Below are 20,793 nucleotides of genomic sequence, written 5' to 3'. Positions count from 1 at the left end.
TGTTGCCGTGGGCGTCCAGTCTCAACGTTGCCGTGACTTCCCTCTTGCTGGTCCAGATCCCAAACTGGTCGGTGACGTTGACGCTGTTCTGCGCCCTGTCGACGTATCTGGCGAGGAACGTCAGCACATCGGCGACCGGGACGTGTGGGTTGTACATGTGTACAATCAGCTTGCGATTCCTCTGCGTTGGGAGGGTGAAAAGCGGCTCCGCAGTGAGCATGGCCAGCAGTCCGACGCTCCCCTTCTCCTTGAAGACTTGAAGAAGCTTCTGGCATCCAGCGACGGTCTTGAAGGTGACGTCAAAATGTCCGCTTCGAGGGAAATCCTGGAGGCAGAAGATGTCCGTCGCTTTGAATCCACAGCAGTCGAGCAGAACGCGCTTGACGAAAAGCTCCCGATCCACCGGCGAAACACATTCGACTGTCGTTACCGTCACCCTGACGGTGTTTGGCACACCATGGCCGACTGCCCGGGTGCCCTTCCCTGCCATTGCAGTGTTGGTGTGGTCCTTATGCAAATTTAGGGGCGGAGCCAGCACACAAACGACCAATCACAGCAAAGTCCGCACTTTGCGAGCGCACGAGGTCGCGGCCAGCGTTCCAGTCCGCTCAGATCCAAATAAGCCCGAAAAGGAACACACTTGATCTTAGCCAAAAGGCCGAGAAGCGATAACCGGTAAACTCCCGCTCCTGCTCCATTCTTCCTCGGACTCTCTCGACTTCTTCAAAATGGTGTTGGGTGACTGAGCTTCGGTGTGAAGAGTGGCCGGCAGACTTTGAGCAAGAGAACATTTTTTGCCAGGACATCGAACCAAGATGAAAAGCCATCTCCGTAACACCCCCCTTCCCTTTGGCTGAGGTAACACGATCACAGCTTTTGCATTTTCGGGTGCTTAATCAACGGGCGCGCAGGATCTCAATGGAGCGCAGAATCGGTCCTGCAGCTGCCAAGTAAAGTCTGGGGTTTGCTGAGGCTGGTTCCCGGCAATAAGTCGTAGGAGACAGGCAGGGTGGCATGGGAATAGACTGCAGCAGGCGTGGCGGGGAGGGCGGGGTGCATGTGCCCAACACCACCAACCCCCATCCACCCACCCATCCTTTTCCAATAGAGGCGGCCGTGCCTGCAGTCGCACGGAAATCCAACAGGGGGCAACCTCCAGCTTAGCTGTCGAGCGGGAAACGTGGTGAGGCCTCACCCTGAAATATAGGCCATGTCCCCATGGACAGATACGGGAAGAAAAACACAATGGTGGCTGCTTACCTTGCTGGGCAGGAGTGAAAGTGGCGTCAGCGGCGTTGGCAACATGGCGCAACGGCCGGGCGAGGAACAACGCGTAGCGAGCATCAACCTACGAAGGAAAGGAGAGCATGGTGAAGCAGCTGTAAAAAGTTTTCCTTCTTTTATAACAATATTGACTACAGTAATAACATATGGTCCAAAAAAGAAACAAAATCCCGGTCAGGGGATGATTTTCTGGTGCAGATTAATTGGCACCGTCAAGAAAATCTCTCATCCTGAGCGCAATGCTCCACCCAACCAGTGCCTTTTACTCACCTTAACACTCAGTTGGGAGCACAGTTTAATCTCACAGCTTCCAATGTGGCCATTCACAGTGCACTCCCTCCAAACACACACACTGTCTGCTTGCTTTTTTAAAGTCAGCAACGTGAAGTTATTTCGCCTCTCACTTGTGGCAGTTTAAACGTTGCCAACCGTTAACATTGTGTCTCTCGCGCTCTCTGTTTAGGGAAATGTCTGATTTGGAAACAATTAATTCTGGAACTGCAATTTTAAAACTGCAGTAATTTTTCACGCAACAACTGGAGTTAAATGCTTCAGGTCAGGAGACCAAGTCTGTGGAAGGTGGCACGTCCCAATACACAGGCTTGCAGCTTCCTGAAAAGTGACCTGAGACTGACGTCTTTCCCTCCAAGGTAAAACTGCAAGAGGGAAAAGGAAGAAAGGGAGTGGCACTCATCCAGACCAGGAGAAAACAAACAAACCACAGTTGCAATATATCAGCATTCTGAGTAATAATCCAGGCTCCAAAAATCTGTTCAGCATTTTTAATATCTGGGCGCACTGTTCCCAGAGACAGTGCAAGAGTAACACAGGAGGCACGTTCAAATGCACCAGCAGCCCAAACAAATAATCCAGCAACTAATCTGTAACTCATGCATGATCCCTTTAAATACCGCTGGTGGCGGGGGATGTGGGGGGTCTTTCATGCCCTTTAAGTTATGTTCAGCTGTGCGAGGTTGAGACAGTGCTTTGGATGGAGTGTGGAGTTCCAAAATAGAAGCAGTCCCTTTAAATCAGTGTCGTACAAATGAGTTACTGCCCCCGGGGTGCAATCGGAAAAACCGAGGCCAGTACCAATCAGAGGTGTGACGTGACGCTCTACGAAGGGAACAGGCTTATCCTAGCTGCTAGAAAAGTGAAAACTATCCATACTGTAAAAAAGTCTGTCACACAAAACTTTTGACTTGAAATACAAAGTAGCGAGCTTACCTGAGCGTGTGTCACAGCCTTTGCCCTCTGACCCCTTTATCTCTCCCAGCTGGTATCCTTTTTTTTGCCCTTTCAGTGTTACGTCCTGGTTTCTTGTGCTTACTGTAGCTTCCAGACTCCTCCTGGCAATACGCTTGGCCGGCCTCTACTTGTGAGTGCTCTGTGACAGATCAGCGCTCTGTATTCTTTCTGCCATCAGTCGTGGTTTCTAAAGGAGAAACATTTAACTCGTTCAATCATCTCTTGCCTGCGTAAAATCCAGGTAGAACCTAAAATGCTGCTGTTTCATCCGCTCCCAGCACTGTGTGTCTTGTCTTTTCCTCAGTTTGGGTGTGAGTGGGTATTGTTGTCTCCAGCCCTCCTGCTGACACAGACAGGTTTCAGGTACAGAGATGGGCCAACACCATGACCCCTCCCCCGACTCCAGCCCATGAAACAAAAGCAGACATCAGGCCCATTAACTGAGCAGAAATAAATGGTCAGAGAACTAAATCTGGCTTCACAATGGGCCACAAAAAAATCTTAAGGGGGGCAGACAGATCAGAGCAGGAGGGAGTTTACAAATTATAATTTCTTGGCTTTTGGTTAAGATCAAGTGTAACATTCTTAACAAATTACCATGTGATGTCCCCTATCTGGGGGCAAAATATTAAATTTTGCAACACAGAGATGGAATAAGGACTTGCTCCACCATTGCAGGGGCTGCAGGAAAGTTTCACTCTCCCCCCGCCCTCCTTCAGGGGAAACCTCGAAGTAACAGATCGACTATTGAATTCTTAGACCGAGATGCCTTTGAGTAGCTCACAATTATGGAGTCACTCACACCCTCTCTTCTCTCTCCAGCTCCTTCTTTGCTCGTGATCATTAATTAAGCATTTTTTCAATGTCAATTTATATTTTATTTCATAAAATTTACGGATACACACAGTTCAATGTAAAAAGAGAAATGAAATTTCAAGCAATACAGTTCAAACCAATACAACAATAACAACTTGCATTTATATTGGGCCTTTAATGGAGTGAAACTTCCCAAGGTGCTTCACAGGAGCGATTATCAAACAAAATTTGACACTGGGACACATAAGGAGATATTAGGACAGGTAACCAAAAGCTTGGTCAAAGTGGTAGGTTTTAAGGAGTGTTTTAGAGGAGGCGAGAGAGGTAGAGAGGCAGAGAGGTTTAGGGAGGGAATTCCAGAGCTTAGGGCCGAGGCAACTGAAGGCACGGTCACCAATGATGACATTTGGCCGAACGTCTTGTCGCCAGAACTGACCAACAGGGCCCGGGATGTTGCCTGAATGGCAGTGAGAATGGGAGGGGAGAGATTAAGGGAGGAAATGAGGGCAGTGAACTCAGAGGAGAGAGAGCATGATGAGTTGAGATGGACGTTGAAATCATCAAGGATGAGAAGTCGCTCGGTGCAGAGGCTGAGGGAGGAAATCAGTGAAGATATCTCAGTGAGAAACTTTGTGTGGGACTTGGGTGGGCGGTAGAGAATGAGGATTTTAAATGCAGATCGTACACACTACGATCCCGTTATTACAATTGAAGTCACAATCCAAATCTTCTAATGCATTCTGTACAATACAAGGTGGGGTGGCCTTCCACGGTGCCTTTCCCCGTAGAGCTTTTGCGTAGGTCGCACCTCGCCTCAGTGCGTCCCGCAGCACGTACTCCTGGATCTTGGAATGTGCCACTCGGCAACACTCAATCCTGGACAGCTCCTTCAGCTGGAAGACCAGCAGGTCTCGGGTGGACCAAAGGGCCTTCTTCACCGACATGATGGTCTTCCAGCAGCAGTTGATATCTGCCTCTGTGTGCGTCCCGGGGAACAGCCCGTAGAGCACAGCGTCCTGTGTTATCGGACTGTTTGGGATGAACCGGGACATAGAGAACAGAGAAACATAGAAAATAGGAGCAAGAGTAGGCCATTCAAAATGATCATGGCTGATCGTCTAACTCAGTACCCTGTTCCCGCTTTTTCCCCATCTCCCTTGATCCCTTTAGCATGAAGAAATATATCTATCTCCTTCTTGAATACATCCAATGACTTGGCCTCCACTGCCTTCTGTGGCAGAGAATTCCACAGGTTCACCACACTCTGAGTGAAGAAATTTCTCCTCCTCTCGGTTCTAAATGGCATACCCCGTATCCTGAGACTGTGACCCCTGGTTCTGGACTCTCCAGCCATCGGGAACATCCTCCCTGCACCTAATATTTGGTCCCCAGAGAGGGGACGTATCAGATATTAAACTGATAAGAACAGAAACTACACTTGATCTGAGCCAAAAGGCCGAGAAGCGATAACCGGTAAACTCCCGCTCCTGCTCCATTCTTCCTCGGACTCTCTCTACTTCTTCAAAATGGTGTTGGGTGACTGAGCTTAGGTGTGAAGAGTGGCCGGCAGACTTTGAGCAAGAGAACATTTTTTGCCAGGACATCTACCCAAGATGAAAAGCCATCTGCGTAACACCCCCCTTCCCTTTGGCTGAGGTAACACGATCACAGCTTTTGCATTTTCGGGTGCTTAATCAACGGGCGCGCAGAATCTCAATGGAGCGCAGAATCGGTCCTGCAGCTGCCAAGTAAAGTCTGGGGTTTGCTAAGGCTGGTTCCCGGCAATAAGTCGTAGGAGACAGGCAGGGTGTCATGGGAATAGACTGCAGCAGGCGTGGCGGGCAGGGCGGGGTGCATGTGCCCAACACCACCAACGCCCATCCACCCACCCATCCTTTTCCAATAGAGGCGCCCGTGCCTGCAGTCGCACGGAAATCCAACAGGGGGCAACCTCCAGCTTAGCTGTCGAGCGGGAAACGTGGTGAGGCCTCACCCTGAAATATAGGCCAAGTCCCCATGGACAGATATGGGAAGAAAAACACAATGGCGGCTGCTTACCTTGCTGAGCAGGAGTGAAAGTGGCGTCAGCGGCGTTGGCAACATGGCGCACCGGCCGGGCGAGAAACAACACGTAGCGAGCATCAACCTCCGAAGGAATGGAGAGCATGGTCAAGCAGCTGTAAAAAGTTTTCCTTCTTTTATAACAATATTGACTACAGTAATAACATATGGTCCAAAAAAGAAACAAAATCTGTTTTTTGTTTTTCGAATCTCCCCGAGGGGAGCTGCACCGATCCTGGAAGCACTGCTGTACCAGGTCGACGCGCGGAGTGGACGGAGCAAGCTCTCGTTCCATCTCCCTGTTCCAAAAATCAATTTAATATTTGGTCCCCAGATAGGGGACGTATCAGATATTAAACTGATAAGAACAGAAACAACACTGGATCTTAGCCAAAAGGCCGAGAAGCGATAACCGGTAAACTCCCGCTCCTGCTCCATTCTTCCTCGGACTCTCTCTCCTTCTTCAAAATGGTGTTGGGTGACTGAGCTTAGGTGTGAAGAGTGGCCGGCAAACTTTGAGCAACACAATATTTTTTACCAGAACATCTAACCAAGATGAAAAGCCATCTCCGTAACACCCCCCTTCCCTTTGGCTGAGGTAACACGATCACAGCTTTTGCATTTTCGGGTGCTTAATCAACGGGCGCGCAGGATCTCAATGGAGCGCAGAATCGGTCCTGCAGCTGCCAAGTAAAGTCTGGGGTTTGCTAAGGCTGGTTCCCGGCAATAAGTCGTAGGAGACAGGCAGGGTGGCATGGGCAATAGACTGCAGCAGGCGTGGCGGGCAGGGCGGGGTGCATGTGCCCAACACCACCAACCCCCATCCACCCACCCACCCATCCTTTTCCAATGGAGGCGGCCGTGCCTGCAGTCGCACGGAAATCCAACAGGGGGCAACCTCCAGCTTAGCTGTCGAGCGGGAAACGTGGTGAGGCCTCACCCTGAAATATAGGCCAAGTCCCCATGGACAGATACGGGAAGAAAAACACAATGGTGGCTGCTTACCTTGCTGAGCAGGAGTGAAAGTGGCGTCAGCGGCGTTGGCAACATGGCGCACCGGCCGGGCGAGGAACAACGCGTAGCGAGCATCAACCTACGAAGGAAAGGAGAGCATGGTCAAGCAGCTGTAAAAAGTTTTCCTTCTTTTATAACAATATTGACTACAGTAATAACATATGGTCCAAAAAAGAAACAAAATCTGTTTTTGTTTTTCGAATCTCCCCGAAGGGAGCTGCACCGATCCTGGAAGCACTGCTATACCAGGTCGATGCGCGGAGTGGACGGAGCAAGCTCTTGTTCCATCTCCCTGTTCCAAAAATCAATTTAATATTCGGTCCACAGATAGGGGACGTATCAGATATTAAACTGATAAGAACAGAAACTACACTGGATCTGAGCAAAAAGGCCGAGAAGCGATAACTTCCTGAATGGATGTTTCCCATTTCACTGTCTGCGAAAAGTCTCTCAAAGTGGAAATGGCAACTCAAGCCCTCTGCTGGTGACACTGCTGCTACTGTAGGGAGCCATGTGTTCAGCCTTATGTATATGTTTCCAGGGGATTGATGGTAACTCCCCTGGTGGTCTGGTGGTTAGGATGCAATATTTAAAACTCATTTGTCGTCCTGGGTTTGAACCCAGTCAGGGGATGATTTTCTGGTGCAGATTAATTGGCACCATCACTGACTGTGAAAAGACTGTCAAAGTGGAAATGGCACAGCTTCCAATGTGGCCATTCACAGTGCACTCTCTCCAAACACACACACTGTCGGCTTGCTTTTTTAAAGTCAGCAACGTGAGGATATTTCGCCTCTCACTTGTGGCAGTTTAAACATTGCCAACCTTTAACATTGTGTCTCTCTCGCGCTCTCTGTTTCGGGAAATGTCTGACTTGGAAACAATTAATTCTGGAACTGCCAGTTTAAAACTGCAGTAATTTTTCACACAATAACTGGAGTTAAATGTTTCAGGTGAGGAGACCAAGTCAATGGAGCGCGGAATCAGTCCTGCAGCTGCCAAGTAAAGTCTGGGGTTTCCTAAGGCTGGTTCCCGGCAATAAGTCATAGAAGACAGGCAGGGTGGCATGGGAATAGACTGCAGCAGGCGTGGCGGGCAGGGCGGGGTGCATGTGCCCAACACCACCAACCCCCACCCACCCACCCATCCTTTTCCAATAGAGGCGGCCGTTGCACAGAAATCCAACAGGGGGCAACCTCCAGCTTAGCTGTCGAGCAGGAAACGTGGTCAGGCCTCACCCTGAAATATCGGCCAAGTCCCCATGGACAGATACGGGAAGAAAAACACAATGGTGGCTGCTTACCTTGCTGAGCAGGAGTGAAAGTGGCGTCAGCGGCGTTGGCAACATGGCGCACCGGCCGGGTGAGAAACAACGCGTAGCGAGCAACAACCTACGAAGGAAAGGAGAGCATGGTCAAGCAGCTGTAAAAAGTTTTCCGTCTTTTCCAACAATATTGACTACAGTAATAACATATGGTCCAAAAAAGAAACAAAATCTGCTTTTTGTTTTTTGAATCTCCCCGAAGGGAGCTGCACCGATCCTGGAAGCACTGCAATACCAGGTCGATGCGCGGAGTGGACGGAGCAAGCTCTTGTTCCATCTCCCTGTTCCAAAAAGCAATTTAATATTCGGTCCCCAGATAGGGGACGTATCAGACATTAAACTGATAAGAACAGAAACTACACTTGATCTGAGCCAAAAGGCCGAGAAGCGATAACCGGTAAACTCCCGCTCCTGCTCCATTCTTCCTCGGACTCTCTCTCCTTCTTCAAAATGGTGTTGGGTGACTGAGCTTAGGTGTGAAGAGTGGCCGGCAGACTTTGAGCAAGAGAACATTTTTTGCCAGGACATCTAACCAAGATGAAAAGCCATCTGCGTAACACCCCCCTTCCCTTTGGCTGAGGTAACACGATCACAGCTTTTGCATTTTCGGGTGCTTAATCAACGGGCGCGCAGGATCTCAATGGAGCGCAGAATCGGTCCTGCAGCTGCCAAGTAAAGTCTGGGGTTTCCTAAGGCTGGTTCCCGGCAATAAATCGTAGGAGACAGGCAGGGTGGCATGGGCAATAGACTGCAGCAGGCGTGGCGGGCAGGGCGGGGTGCATGTGCCCAACACAACCAACCCCCACCCACCCACCCATCCTTTTCCAATAGAGGCGCCCGTGCCTGCAGTCGCACGGAAATCCAACAGGGGGCAACCTCCAGCTTAGCTGTCGAGCGGGAAACGTGGTCAGGCCTCACCCTGAAATATAGGCCAAGTCCCCATGGACAGATACGGGAAGAAAAACACAATGGTGGCTGCTTACCTTGCTGAGCAGGAGTGAAAGTGGCGTCAGCGGCGTTGGCAACATGGCACACCGGCCGGGCGAGGAACAACGCGTAGCGAGCAACAACCTACGAAGGAAAGGAGAGCATGGTCAAGCAGCTGTAAAAAGTTTTCCTTCTTTTATAACAATATTGACTACAGTAATAACATATGGTCCAAAAAAGAAACAAAATCTGCTTTTTGTTTTTCGAATCTCCCCGAAGGGAGCTGCACCGATCCTGGAAGCACTGCTATACCAGGTCGATGCGCGGAGTGGACGGAGCTAGCTCTCGTTCCATCTCTCTGTTCCAAAAATCAATTTAATATTCGGTCCCCAGATAGGGGACGTATCAGATATTAAACTGATAAGAACAGAAACTACACTGGATCTGAGCAAAAAGGCCGAGAAGCGATAACTTCCTGAATGGATGTTTCCCATTTCACTGTCTGCGAAAAGTCTCTCAAAGTGGAAATGGCAACTCAAGCCCTCTGCTGGTGACACTGCTGCTACTGTAGGGAGCCATGTGTTCAGCCTCATGTATCTGTTTCCAGGGGATTGATGGTAACTCCCCTGGTGGTCTAGTGGTTAGGATGCAATATTTAAAACTCATTTGTCGTCCTGGGTTTGAACCCAGTCAGGGGATGATTTTCTGGTGCAGATTAATTGGCACCGTCAAGAAAATCTCTCATCCTGAGCGCAATGCTCCACCCAAACCAGTGCCTTTTACTCACCTTAACACTCAGTTTGGAGCACAGTTTAATCTCACTGCTTTCAATGTGGCCATTCACAGTGCACTCTCTCCAAACACACACACTGTCTGCTTGCTTTTTTAAAGTCAGCAACGTGAAGTTATTTCGCCTCTCAATTGTGGCAGTTTAAACGTTGCCAACCGTTAACATTGTGTCTCTCGCTCTCTCTGTTTCGGGAAATGTCTGATTTGGAAACAATTAATTCTGGAACTGCCAGTTTAAAACTGCAGTAATTTTTCACACAACAACTGGAGTTAAATGCTGCAGATCAGGAGACCAAGTCTGTGGAAAGTGGCACGTCCCAATACACAGGCTTGCAGCTTCCTGAAAAGTGACCTGAGACTGACGTCTTTCCCTCCAAGGTAAAACTGCAAGAGGGAAAAGGAAGAAAGGGAGTGGCACTCATCCAGACCAGGAGAAAACAAAAAACACCCCAGTTGCAATATATCAGCATTCTGAGTAATAATACAGGCTCCAAAAATCTGTTCAGCATTTTTAATATCTGGGCGCACCGTTCCCAGAGACAGTGCAAGAGCAACACAGGAGGCACGTTCAAATGCACCAGCAGCCCAAACAAATAATCCAGCAACTAATCTGTAACTCCTGCATGATCCCTTTAAATACCGCTGGTGGCGGGGGATGTGGGGGGTCTTTCATGCCCTTTAAGTTATGTTCAGCTGTGCGAGGTTGAGACAGTGCTTTGGATGGAGTGTGGAGTTCCAAAATAGAAGCAGTCCCTTTAAATCAGTGTCGGACAAATAAGTTACTGCCCCCGGGGTGCAATCGGAAAAACCGAGGCCAGTACCAATCAGAGGTGTGACGTGATGCTCGAGGAAGGGAACAGGCTTATCCTAGCTGCTAGAAAAGTGAAAACTATCCATACTGTAAAAAAGTCTGTCACAAAACTTTTGACTTGAAATACAAAATAGTGAGCTTACCTGAGCGTGTGTCACAGCCTTTGCCCTCTGACCCCTTTATCTCTCCCAGCTGGTCTCCTTTTTTTTGCCCTTTCAGTGTTACGTCCTGGTTTCTTGTGCTTACTGTAGCTTCCAGACTCCTCCTGGCAATACGCTTAGCCGGCCTCTACTTGTGAGTGCTCTGTGACAGATCAGCGCTCTGTATTCTTTCTGCCATCAGTCGTGGTTTCTAAAGGAGAAACATTTAACTCGTTCAATCATCTCTTGCCTGCGTAAAATCCAGGTAGAACCTAAAATGCTGCTGTTTCATCCGCTCCCAGCACTGTGTGTCTTGTCTTTTCCTCAGTTTGGGTGTGAGTGGGTATTGTTGTCTCCAGCCCTCCTTGCTGACACAGACAGGTTTCAGGTACAGAGATGGGCCAACACCATGACCCCTCCCCCGACTCCAGCCCATTAAACAAAAGCAGACATCAGGCCCATTAACTGAGCAGAAATAAATGGTCAGAGAACTAAATCTGGCTTCACAATGGGCCACAAAAAAATCTTAAGAAGGGGGGCAGACAGATCAGAGCAGGAGGGAGTTTACAAATTATAATTTCTTGGCTTTTGGTTAAGATCAAGTGTAACATTCTTAACAAATTACCATGTGATGTCCCCTATCTGGGGGCCAAATATTAAATTTTGCAACACAGAGATGGAATAAGGACTTGCTCCACCATTGCAGGGGCTGCAGGAAAGTTTCACTCTCCCCCCGCCCTCCTTCAGGGGAAACCTCGAAGTAACAGATCGACTATTGAATTCTTAGACCGAGATGCCTTTGAGTAGCTCACAATTATGGAGTCACTCACACCCTCTCTTCTCTCTCCAGCTCCTTCTTTGCTCGTGATCATTAATTAAGCATTTTTTCAATGTCAATTTATATTTTATTTCATAAAATTTACGGATACACACAGTTCAATGTAAAAAGAGAAATGAAATTTCAAGCAATACAGTTCAAACCAATACAACAATAACAACTTGCATTTATATTGGGCCTTTAATGGAGTGAAACTTCCCAAGGTGCTTCACAGGAGCGATTATCAAACAAAATTTGACACTGGGACACATAAGGAGATATTAGGACAGGTAACTAAAAGCTTGGTCAAAGTGGTAGGTTTTAAGGAGTGTTTTAAAGGAGGCGAGAGAGGTAGAGAGGCAGAGAGGTTTAGGGAGGGAATTCCAGAGCTTAGGGCCGAGGCAACTGAAGGCACGGTCACCAATGATGACATTTGGCCGAACGTCTTGTCGCCAGAACTGACCAACAGGGCCCGGGATGTAGCCTGAATGGCAGTGAGAATGGGAGGGGAGAGATTAAGGGAGGAAATGAGGGCAGTGAACTCAGAGGAGAGAGAGCATGATGAGTTGAGATGGACGTTGAAATCATCAAGGATGAGAAGTCGCTCGGTGCAGAGGCTGAGGGAGGAAATCAGTGAAGATATCTCAGTGAGAAACTTTGTGTGGGACTTGGGTGGGCGGTAGAGAATGAGGATTTTAAAGGAGAGGCAATTAAATGCAGATCGTACACACTACGATCCCGTTATTACAATTGAAGTCACAATCCAAATCTTCTAATACATTCTGTACAATACAAGGTGGGGTGGCCTTCCACGGTGCCTTTCCCCGTAGAGCTTTTGCGTAGGTCGCACCTCGCCTCAGTGCGTCCCGCAGCACGTACTCCTGGATCTTGGAATGTGCCACTCGGCAACACTCAATCCTGGACAGCTCCTTCAGCTGGAAGACCAGCAGGTCTCGGGTGGACCAAAGGGCCTTCTTCACCGACATGATGGTCTTCCAGCAGCAGTTGATATCTGCCTCTGTGTGCGTCCCGGGGATCAGCCCGTAGAGCACAGCGTCCTGTGTTATCGGACTCTTTGGGATGAACCGGGACATAGAGAACAGAGAAACATAGAAAATAGGAGCAAGAGTAGGCCATTCAAAATGATCATGGCTGATCGTCTAACTCAGTACCCTGTTCCCGCTTTTTCCCCATCTCCCTTGATCCCTTTAGCATGAAGAAATATATCTATCTCCTTCTTGAATACATCCAATGACTTGGCCTCCACTGCCTTCTGTAGCAGAGAATTCCACAGGTTCACCACACTCTGAGTGAAGAAATTTCTCCTCCTCTCGGTTCTAAATGGCATACCCCGTATCCTGAGACTGTGACCCCTGGTTCTGGACTCCCCAGCCATCGGGAACATCCTCCCTGCACCTAATATTTGGTCCCCAGAGAGGGGACGTATCAGATATTAAACTGATAAGAACAGAAACTACACTTGATCTGAGCCAAAAGGCCGAGAAGCGATAACCGGTAAACTCCCGCTCCTGCTCCATTCTTCCTCGGACTCTCTCTACTTCTTCAAAATGGTGTTGGGTGACTGAGCTTAGGTGTGAAGAGTGGCCGGCAGACTTTGAGCAAGAGAACATTTTTTGCCAGGACATCTAACCAAGATGAAAAGCCATCTGCGTAACACCCCCCTTCCCTTTGGCTGAGGTAACACGATCACAGCTTTTGCATTTTCGGGTGCTTAATCAACGGGCGCGCAGGATCTCAATGGAGCGCAGAATCGGTCCTGCAGCTGCCAAGTAAAGTCTGGGGTTTGCTAAGGCTGGTTCCCGGCAATAAGTCGTAGGAGACAGGCAGGGTGGCATGGGCAATAGACTGCAGCAGGCGTGGCGGGCAGGGCGGGGTGCATGTGCCCAACACCACCAACCCCCATCCACCCACCCACCCATCCTTTTCCAATGGAGGCGGCCGTGCCTGCAGTCGCACGGAAATCCAACAGGGGGCAACCTCCAGCTTAGCTGTCGAGCGGGAAACGTGGTGAGGCCTCACCCTGAAATATAGGCCAAGTCCCCATGGACAGATACGGGAAGAAAAACACAATGGTGGCTGCTTACCTTGCTGAGCAGGAGTGAAAGTGGCGTCAGCGGCGTTGGCAACATGGCGCACCGGCCGGGCGAGGAACAACGCGTAGCGAGCATCAACCTACGAAGGAAAGGAGAGCATGGTCAAGCAGCTGTAAAAAGTTTTCCTTCTTTTATAACAATATTGACTACAGTAATAACATATGGTCCAAAAAAGAAACAAAATCTGTTTTTGTTTTTCGAATCTCCCCGAAGGGAGCTGCACCGATCCTGGAAGCACTGCTATACCAGGTCGATGCGCGGAGTGGACGGAGCAAGCTCTTGTTCCATCTCCCTGTTCCAAAAATCAATTTAATATTCGGTCCACAGATAGGGGACGTATCAGATATTAAACTGATAAGAACAGAAACTACACTGGATCTGAGCAAAAAGGCCGAGAAGCGATAACTTCCTGAATGGATGTTTCCCATTTCACTGTCTGCGAAAAGTCTCTCAAAGTGGAAATGGCAACTCAAGCCCTCTGCTGGTGCCACTGCTGCTACTGTAGGGAGCCATGTGTTCAGCCTTATGTATATGTTTCCAGGGGATTGATGGTAACTCCCCTGGTGGTCTGGTGGTTAGGATGCAATATTTAAAACTCATTTGTCGTCCTGGGTTTGAACCCAGTCAGGGGATGATTTTCTGGTGCAGATTAATTGGCACCATCACTGACTGTGAAAAGACTGTCAAAGTGGAAATGGCACAGCTTCCAATGTGGCCATTCACAGTGCACTCTCTCCAAACACACACACTGTCGGCTTGCTTTTTTAAAGTCAGCAACGTGAGGATATTTCGCCTCTCACTTGTGGCAGTTTAAACATTGCCAACCTTTAACATTGTGTCTCTCTCGCGCTCTCTGTTTCGGGAAATGTCTGACTTGGAAACAATTAATTCTGGAACTGCCAGTTTAAAACTGCAGTAATTTTTCACACAATAACTGGAGTTAAATGTTTCAGGTGAGGAGACCAAGTCAATGGAGCGCGGAATCAGTCCTGCAGCTGCCAAGTAAAGTCTGGGGTTTCCTAAGGCTGGTTCCCGGCAATAAGTCATAGAAGACAGGCAGGGTGGCATGGGAATAGACTGCAGCAGGCGTGGCGGGCAGGGCGGGGTGCATGTGCCCAACACCACCAACCCCCACCCACCCACCCATCCTTTTCCAATAGAGGCGGCCGTTGCACAGAAATCCAACAGGGGGCAACCTCCAGCTTAGCTGTCGAGCAGGAAACGTGGTCAGGCCTCACCCTGAAATATCGGCCAAGTCCCCATGGACAGATACGGGAAGAAAAACACAATGGTGGCTGCTTACCTTGCTGAGCAGGAGTGAAAGTGGCGTCAGCGGCGTTGGCAACATGGCGCACCGGCCGGGTGAGAAACAACGCGTAGCGAGCAACAACCTACGAAGGAAAGGAGAGCATGGTCAAGCAGCTGTAAAAAGTTTTCCGTCTTTTCCAACAATATTGACTACAGTAATAACATATGGTCCAAAAAAGAAACAAAATCTGCTTTTTGTTTTTTGAATCTCCCCGAAGGGAGCTGCACCGATCCTGGAAGCACTGCAATACCAGGTCGATGCGCGGAGTGGACGGAGCAAGCTCTTGTTCCATCTCCCTGTTCCAAAAAGCAATTTAATATTCGGTCCCCAGATAGGGGACGTATCAGACATTAAACTGATAAGAACAGAAACTACACTTGATCTGAGCCAAAAGGCCGAGAAGCGATAACCGGTAAACTCCCGCTCCTGCTCCATTCTTCCTCGGACTCTCTCTCCTTCTTCAAAATGGTGTTGGGTGACTGAGCTTAGGTGTGAAGAGTGGCCGGCAGACTTTGAGCAAGAGAACATTTTTTGCCAGGACATCTAACCAAGATGAAAAGCCATCTGCGTAACACCCCCCTTCCCTTTGGCTGAGGTAACACGATCACAGCTTTTGCATTTTCGGGTGCTTAATCAACGGGCGCGCAGGATCTCAATGGAGCGCAGAATCGGTCCTGCAGCTGCCAAGTAAAGTCTGGGGTTTCCTAAGGCTGGTTCCCGGCAATAAATCGTAGGAGACAGGCAGGGTGGCATGGGCAATAGACTGCAGCAGGCGTGGCGGGCAGGGCGGGGTGCATGTGCCCAACACAACCAACCCCCACCCACCCACCCATCCTTTTCCAATAGAGGCGCCCGTGCCTGCAGTCGCACGGAAATCCAACAGGGGGCAACCTCCAGCTTAGCTGTCGAGCGGGAAACGTGGTCAGGCCTCACCCTGAAATATAGGCCAAGTCCCCATGGACAGATACGGGAAGAAAAACACAATGGTGGCTGCTTACCTTGCTGAGCAGGAGTGAAAGTGGCGTCAGCGGCGTTGGCAACATGGCACACCGGCCGGGCGAGGAACAACGCGTAGCGAGCAACAACCTACGAAGGAAAGGAGAGCATGGTCAAGCAGCTGTAAAAAGTTTTCCTTCTTTTATAACAATATTGACTACAGTAATAACATATGGTCCAAAAAAGAAACAAAATCTGCTTTTTGTTTTTCGAATCTCCCCGAAGGGAGCTGCACCGATCCTGGAAGCACTGCTATACCAGGTCGATGCGCGGAGTGGACGGAGCAAGCTCTCGTTCCATCTCTCTGTTCCAAAAATCAATTTAATATTCGGTCCCCAGATAGGGGACGTATCAGATATTAAACTGATAAGAACAGAAACTACACTGGATCTGAGCAAAAAGGCCGAGAAGCGATAACTTCCTGAATGGATGTTTCCCATTTCACTGTCTGCGAAAAGTCTCTCAAAGTGGAAATGGCAACTCAAGCCCTCTGCTGGTGACACTGCTGCTACTGTAGGGAGCCATGTGTTCAGCCTCATGTATCTGTTTCCAGGGGATTGATGGTAACTCCCCTGGTGGTCTAGTGGTTAGGATGCAATATTTAAAACTCATTTGTCGTCCTGGGTTTGAACCCAGTCAGGGGATGATTTTCTGGTGCAGATTAATTGGCACCGTCAAGAAAATCTCTCATCCTGAGCGCAATGCTCCACCCAAACCAGTGCCTTTTACTCACCTTAACACTCAGTTTGGAGCACAGTTTAATCTCACTGCTTTCAATGTGGCCATTCACAGTGCACTCTCTCCAAACACACACACTGTCTGCTTGCTTTTTTAAAGTCAGCAACGTGAAGTTATTTCGCCTCTCAATTGTGGCAGTTTAAACGTTGCCAACCGTTAACATTGTGTCTCTCGCTCTCTCTGTTTCGGGAAATGTCTGATTTGGAAACAATTAATTCTGGAACTGCCAGTTTAAAACTGCAGTAATTTTTCACACAACAACTGGAGTTAAATGCTGCAGATCAGGAGACCAAGTCTGTGGAAAGTGGCACGTCCCAATACACAGGCTTGCAGCTTCCTGAAAAGTGACCTGAGACTGACGTCTTTCCCTCCAAGGTAAAACTGCAAGAGGGAAAAGGAAGAAAGGGAGTGGCACTCATCCAGACCAGGAGAAAACAAAAAACACCCCAGTTGCAATATATCAGCATTCTGAGTAATAATACAGGCTCCAAAAATCTGTTCAGCATTTTTAATATCTGGGCGCACCGTTCCCAGAGACAGTGCAAGAGCAACACAGGAGGCACGTTCAAATGCACCAGCAGCCCAAACAAATAATCCAGCAACTAATCTGTAACTCCTGCATGATCCCTTTAAATACCGCTGGTGGCGGGGGATGTGGGGGGTCTTTCATGCCCTTTAAGTTATGTTCAGCTGTGCGAGGTTGAGACAGTGCTTTGGATGGAGTGTGGAGTTCCAAAATAGAAGCAGTCCCTTTAAATCAGTGTCGGACAAATAAGTTACTGCCCCCGGGGTGCAATCGGAAAAACCGAGGCCAGTACCAATCAGAGGTGTGACGTGATGCTCGAGGAAGGGAACAGGCTTATCCTAGCTGCTAGAAAAGTGAAAACTATCCATACTGTAAAAAAGTCTGTCACAAAACTTTTGACTTGAAATACAAAATAGTGAGCTTACCTGAGCGTGTGTCACAGCCTTTGCCCTCTGACCCCTTTATCTCTCCCAGCTGGTCTCCTTTTTTTTGCCCTTTCAGTGTTACGTCCTGGTTTCTTGTGCTTACTGTAGCTTCCAGACTCCTCCTGGCAATACGCTTAGCCGGCCTCTACTTGTGAGTGCTCTGTGACAGATCAGCGCTCTGTATTCTTTCTGCCATCAGTCGTGGTTTCTAAAGGAGAAACATTTAACTCGTTCAATCATCTCTTGCCTGCGTAAAATCCAGGTAGAACCTAAAATGCTGCTGTTTCATCCGCTCCCAGCACTGTGTGTCTTGTCTTTTCCTCAGTTTGGGTGTGAGTGGGTATTGTTGTCTCCAGCCCTCCTTGCTGACACAGACAGGTTTCAGGTACAGAGATGGGCCAACACCATGACCCCTCCCCCGACTCCAGCCCATTAAACAAAAGCAGACATCAGGCCCATTAACTGAGCAGAAATAAATGGTCAGAGAACTAAATCTGGCTTCACAATGGGCCACAAAAAAATCTTAAGAAGGGGGGCAGACAGATCAGAGCAGGAGGGAGTTTACAAATTATAATTTCTTGGCTTTTGGTTAAGATCAAGTGTAACATTCTTAACAAATTACCATGTGATGTCCCCTATCTGGGGGCCAAATATTAAATTTTGCAACACAGAGATGGAATAAGGACTTGCTCCACCATTGCAGGGGCTGCAGGAAAGTTTCACTCTCCCCCCGCCCTCCTTCAGGGGAAACCTCGAAGTAACAGATCGACTATTGAATTCTTAGACCGAGATGCCTTTGAGTAGCTCACAATTATGGAGTCACTCACACCCTCTCTTCTCTCTCCAGCTCCTTCTTTGCTCGTGATCATTAATTAAGCATTTTTTCAATGTCAATTTATATTTTATTTCATAAAATTTACGGATACACACAGTTCAATGTAAAAAGAGAAATGAAATTTCAAGCAATACAGTTCAAACCAATACAACAATAACAACTTGCATTTATATTGGGCCTTTAATGGAGTGAAACTTCCCAAGGTGCTTCACAGGAGCGATTATCAAACAAAATTTGACACTGGGACACATAAGGAGATATTAGGACAGGTAACTAAAAGCTTGGTCAAAGTGGTAGGTTTTAAGGAGTGTTTTAAAGGAGGCGAGAGAGGTAGAGAGGCAGAGAGGTTTAGGGAGGGAATTCCAGAGCTTAGGGCCGAGGCAACTGAAGGCACGGTCACCAATGATGACATTTGGCCGAACGTCTTGTCGCCAGAACTGACCAACAGGGCCCGGGATGTAGCCTGAATGGCAGTGAGAATGGGAGGGGAGAGATTAAGGGAGGAAATGAGGGCAGTGAACTCAGAGGAGAGAGAGCATGATGAGTTGAGATGGACGTTGAAATCATCAAGGATGAGAAGTCGCTCGGTGCAGAGGCTGAGGGAGGAAATCAGTGAAGATATCTCAGTGAGAAACTTTGTGTGGGACTTGGGTGGGCGGTAGAGAATGAGGATTTTAAAGGAGAGGCAATTAAATGCAGATCGTACACACTACGATCCCGTTATTACAATTGAAGTCACAATCCAAATCTTCTAATACATTCTGTACAATACAAGGTGGGGTGGCCTTCCACGGTGCCTTTCCCCGTAGAGCTTTTGCGTAGGTCGCACCTCGCCTCAGTGCGTCCCGCAGCACGTACTCCTGGATCTTGGAATGTGCCACTCGGCAACACTCAATCCTGGACAGCTCCTTCAGCTGGAAGACCAGCAGGTCTCGGGTGGACCAAAGGGCCTTCTTCACCGACATGATGGTCTTCCAGCAGCAGTTGATATCTGCCTCTGTGTGCGTCCCGGGGATCAGCCCGTAGAGCACAGCGTCCTGTGTTATCGGACTGTTTGGGATGAACCGGGACATAGAGAACAGAGAAACATAGAAAATAGGAGCAAGAGTAGGCCATTCAAAATGATCATGGCTGATCGTCTAACTCAGTACCCTGTTCCCGCTTTTTCCCCATCTCCCTTGATCCCTTTAGCATGAAGAAATATATCTATCTCCTTCTTGAATACATCCAATGACTTGGCCTCCACTGCCTTCTGTGGCAGAGAATTCCACAGGTTCACCACACTCTGAGTGAAGAAATTTCTCCTCCTCTCGGTTCTAAATGGCATACCCCGTATCCTGAGACTGTGACCCCTGGTTCTGGACTCCCCAGCCATCGGGAACATCCTCCCTGCACCTAATATTTGGTCCCCAGAGAGGGGACGTATCAGATATTAAACTGATAAGAACAGAAACTACACTTGATCTGAGCCAAAAGGCCGAGAAGCGATAACCGGTAAACTCCCGCTCCTGCTCCATTCTTCCTCGGACTCTCTCTACTTCTTCAAAATGGTGTTGGGTGACTGAGCTTAGGTGTGAAGAGTGGCCGGCAGACTTTGAGCAAGAGAACATTTTTTGCCAGGACATCTAACCAAGATGAAAAGCCATCTGCGTAACACCCCCCTTCCCTTTGGCTGAGGTAACACGATCACAGCTTTTGCATTTTCGGGTGCTTAATCAACGGGCGCGCAGGATCTCAATGGAGCGCAGAATCGGTCCTGCAGCTGCCAAGTAAAGTCTGGGGTTTGCTAAGGCTGGTTCCCGGCAATAAGTCGTAGGAGACAGGCAGGGTGGCATGGGCAATAGACTGCAGCAGGCGTGGCGGGCAGGGCGGGGTGCATGTGCCCAACACCACCAACCCCCATCCACCCACCCACCCATCCTTTTCCAATGGAGGCGGCCGTGCCTGCAGTCGCACGGAAATCCAACAGGGGGCAACCTCCAGCTTAGCTGTCGAGCGGGAAACGTGGTGAGGCCTCACCCTGAAATATAGGCCAAGTCCCCATGGACAGATACGGGAAGAAAAACACAATGGTGGCTGCTTACCTTGCTGAGCAGGAGTGAAAGTGGCGTCAGCGGCGTTGGCAACATGGCGCACCGGCCGGGCGAGGAACAACGCGTAGCGAGCATCAACCTACGAAGGAAAGGAGAGCATGGTCAAGCAGCTGTAAAAAGTTTTCCTTCTTTTATAACAATATTGACTACAGTAATAACATATGGTCCAAAAAAGAAACAAAATCTGTTTTTGTTTTTCGAATCTCCCCGAAGGGAGCTGCACCGATCCTGGAAGCACTGCTATACCAGGTCGATGCGCGGAGTGGACGGAGCAAGCTCTTGTTCCATCTCCCTGTTCCAAAAATCAATTTAATATTCGGTCCACAGATAGGGGACGTATCAGATATTAAACTGATAAGAACAGAAACTACACTGGATCTGAGCAAAAAGGCCGAGAAGCGATAACTTCCTGAATGGATGTTTCCCATTTCACTGTCTGCGAAAAGTCTCTCAAAGTGGAAATGGCAACTCAAGCCCTCTGCTGGTGCCACTGCTGCTACTGTAGGGAGCCATGTGTTCAGCCTTA

The 20,793-nt window shown here is 48.8% G+C and overlaps 8 non-coding genes and 6 pseudogenes across 8 annotated transcripts; 3 read left to right on the top strand and 11 right to left on the bottom strand.

Annotated features, from left to right (window-relative positions):
* The first annotated feature begins 3,077 nt into the window (after positions 1-3,077).
* Positions 3,078-3,250, top strand: LOC137330446 (U2 spliceosomal RNA; annotated as a pseudogene).
* Positions 3,251-4,704: 1,454 nt separating this feature from the next.
* Positions 4,705-4,816, bottom strand: LOC137328947 (U2 spliceosomal RNA; annotated as a pseudogene).
* An 812-nt stretch (positions 4,817-5,628) lies between these two features.
* On the bottom strand, positions 5,629-5,819 carry LOC137328219 (U2 spliceosomal RNA). The gene has a single exon (XR_010964704.1). It is a non-coding gene; the product is annotated as a U2 spliceosomal RNA (small nuclear RNA).
* An 816-nt stretch (positions 5,820-6,635) lies between these two features.
* On the bottom strand, positions 6,636-6,826 carry LOC137328238 (U2 spliceosomal RNA). Its single transcript, XR_010964721.1, has one exon. It is a non-coding gene; the product is annotated as a U2 spliceosomal RNA (small nuclear RNA).
* A 1,122-nt stretch (positions 6,827-7,948) lies between these two features.
* LOC137330907 (U2 spliceosomal RNA) lies at positions 7,949-8,139 on the bottom strand. The gene has a single exon (XR_010965327.1). It is a non-coding gene; the product is annotated as a U2 spliceosomal RNA (small nuclear RNA).
* An 813-nt stretch (positions 8,140-8,952) lies between these two features.
* LOC137328282 (U2 spliceosomal RNA) lies at positions 8,953-9,143 on the bottom strand. Its single transcript, XR_010964763.1, has one exon. It is a non-coding gene; the product is annotated as a U2 spliceosomal RNA (small nuclear RNA).
* Positions 9,144-10,987: 1,844 nt separating this feature from the next.
* On the top strand, positions 10,988-11,160 carry LOC137330593 (U2 spliceosomal RNA; annotated as a pseudogene).
* Positions 11,161-12,629: 1,469 nt separating this feature from the next.
* Positions 12,630-12,741, bottom strand: LOC137328946 (U2 spliceosomal RNA; annotated as a pseudogene).
* An 816-nt stretch (positions 12,742-13,557) lies between these two features.
* LOC137328237 (U2 spliceosomal RNA) lies at positions 13,558-13,748 on the bottom strand. Its single transcript, XR_010964720.1, has one exon. It is a non-coding gene; the product is annotated as a U2 spliceosomal RNA (small nuclear RNA).
* Positions 13,749-14,870: 1,122 nt separating this feature from the next.
* On the bottom strand, positions 14,871-15,061 carry LOC137330906 (U2 spliceosomal RNA). The gene has a single exon (XR_010965326.1). It is a non-coding gene; the product is annotated as a U2 spliceosomal RNA (small nuclear RNA).
* An 813-nt stretch (positions 15,062-15,874) lies between these two features.
* Positions 15,875-16,065, bottom strand: LOC137328263 (U2 spliceosomal RNA). The gene has a single exon (XR_010964745.1). It is a non-coding gene; the product is annotated as a U2 spliceosomal RNA (small nuclear RNA).
* A 1,844-nt stretch (positions 16,066-17,909) lies between these two features.
* On the top strand, positions 17,910-18,082 carry LOC137330592 (U2 spliceosomal RNA; annotated as a pseudogene).
* A 1,469-nt stretch (positions 18,083-19,551) lies between these two features.
* LOC137328944 (U2 spliceosomal RNA) lies at positions 19,552-19,663 on the bottom strand (annotated as a pseudogene).
* Positions 19,664-20,479: 816 nt separating this feature from the next.
* LOC137328236 (U2 spliceosomal RNA) lies at positions 20,480-20,670 on the bottom strand. The gene has a single exon (XR_010964719.1). It is a non-coding gene; the product is annotated as a U2 spliceosomal RNA (small nuclear RNA).
* Positions 20,671-20,793: the final 123 nt, after the last annotated feature.

The sequence above is a fragment of the Heptranchias perlo genome, chromosome 12 (genome assembly GCF_035084215.1).
Source record: "Heptranchias perlo isolate sHepPer1 chromosome 12, sHepPer1.hap1, whole genome shotgun sequence".
Classification (NCBI taxonomy): domain Eukaryota; kingdom Metazoa; phylum Chordata; class Chondrichthyes; order Hexanchiformes; family Hexanchidae; genus Heptranchias; species Heptranchias perlo.
Note: the sequence above shows the minus strand (reverse complement) of the source record. Positions and strands in the feature narration are given on the sequence as shown.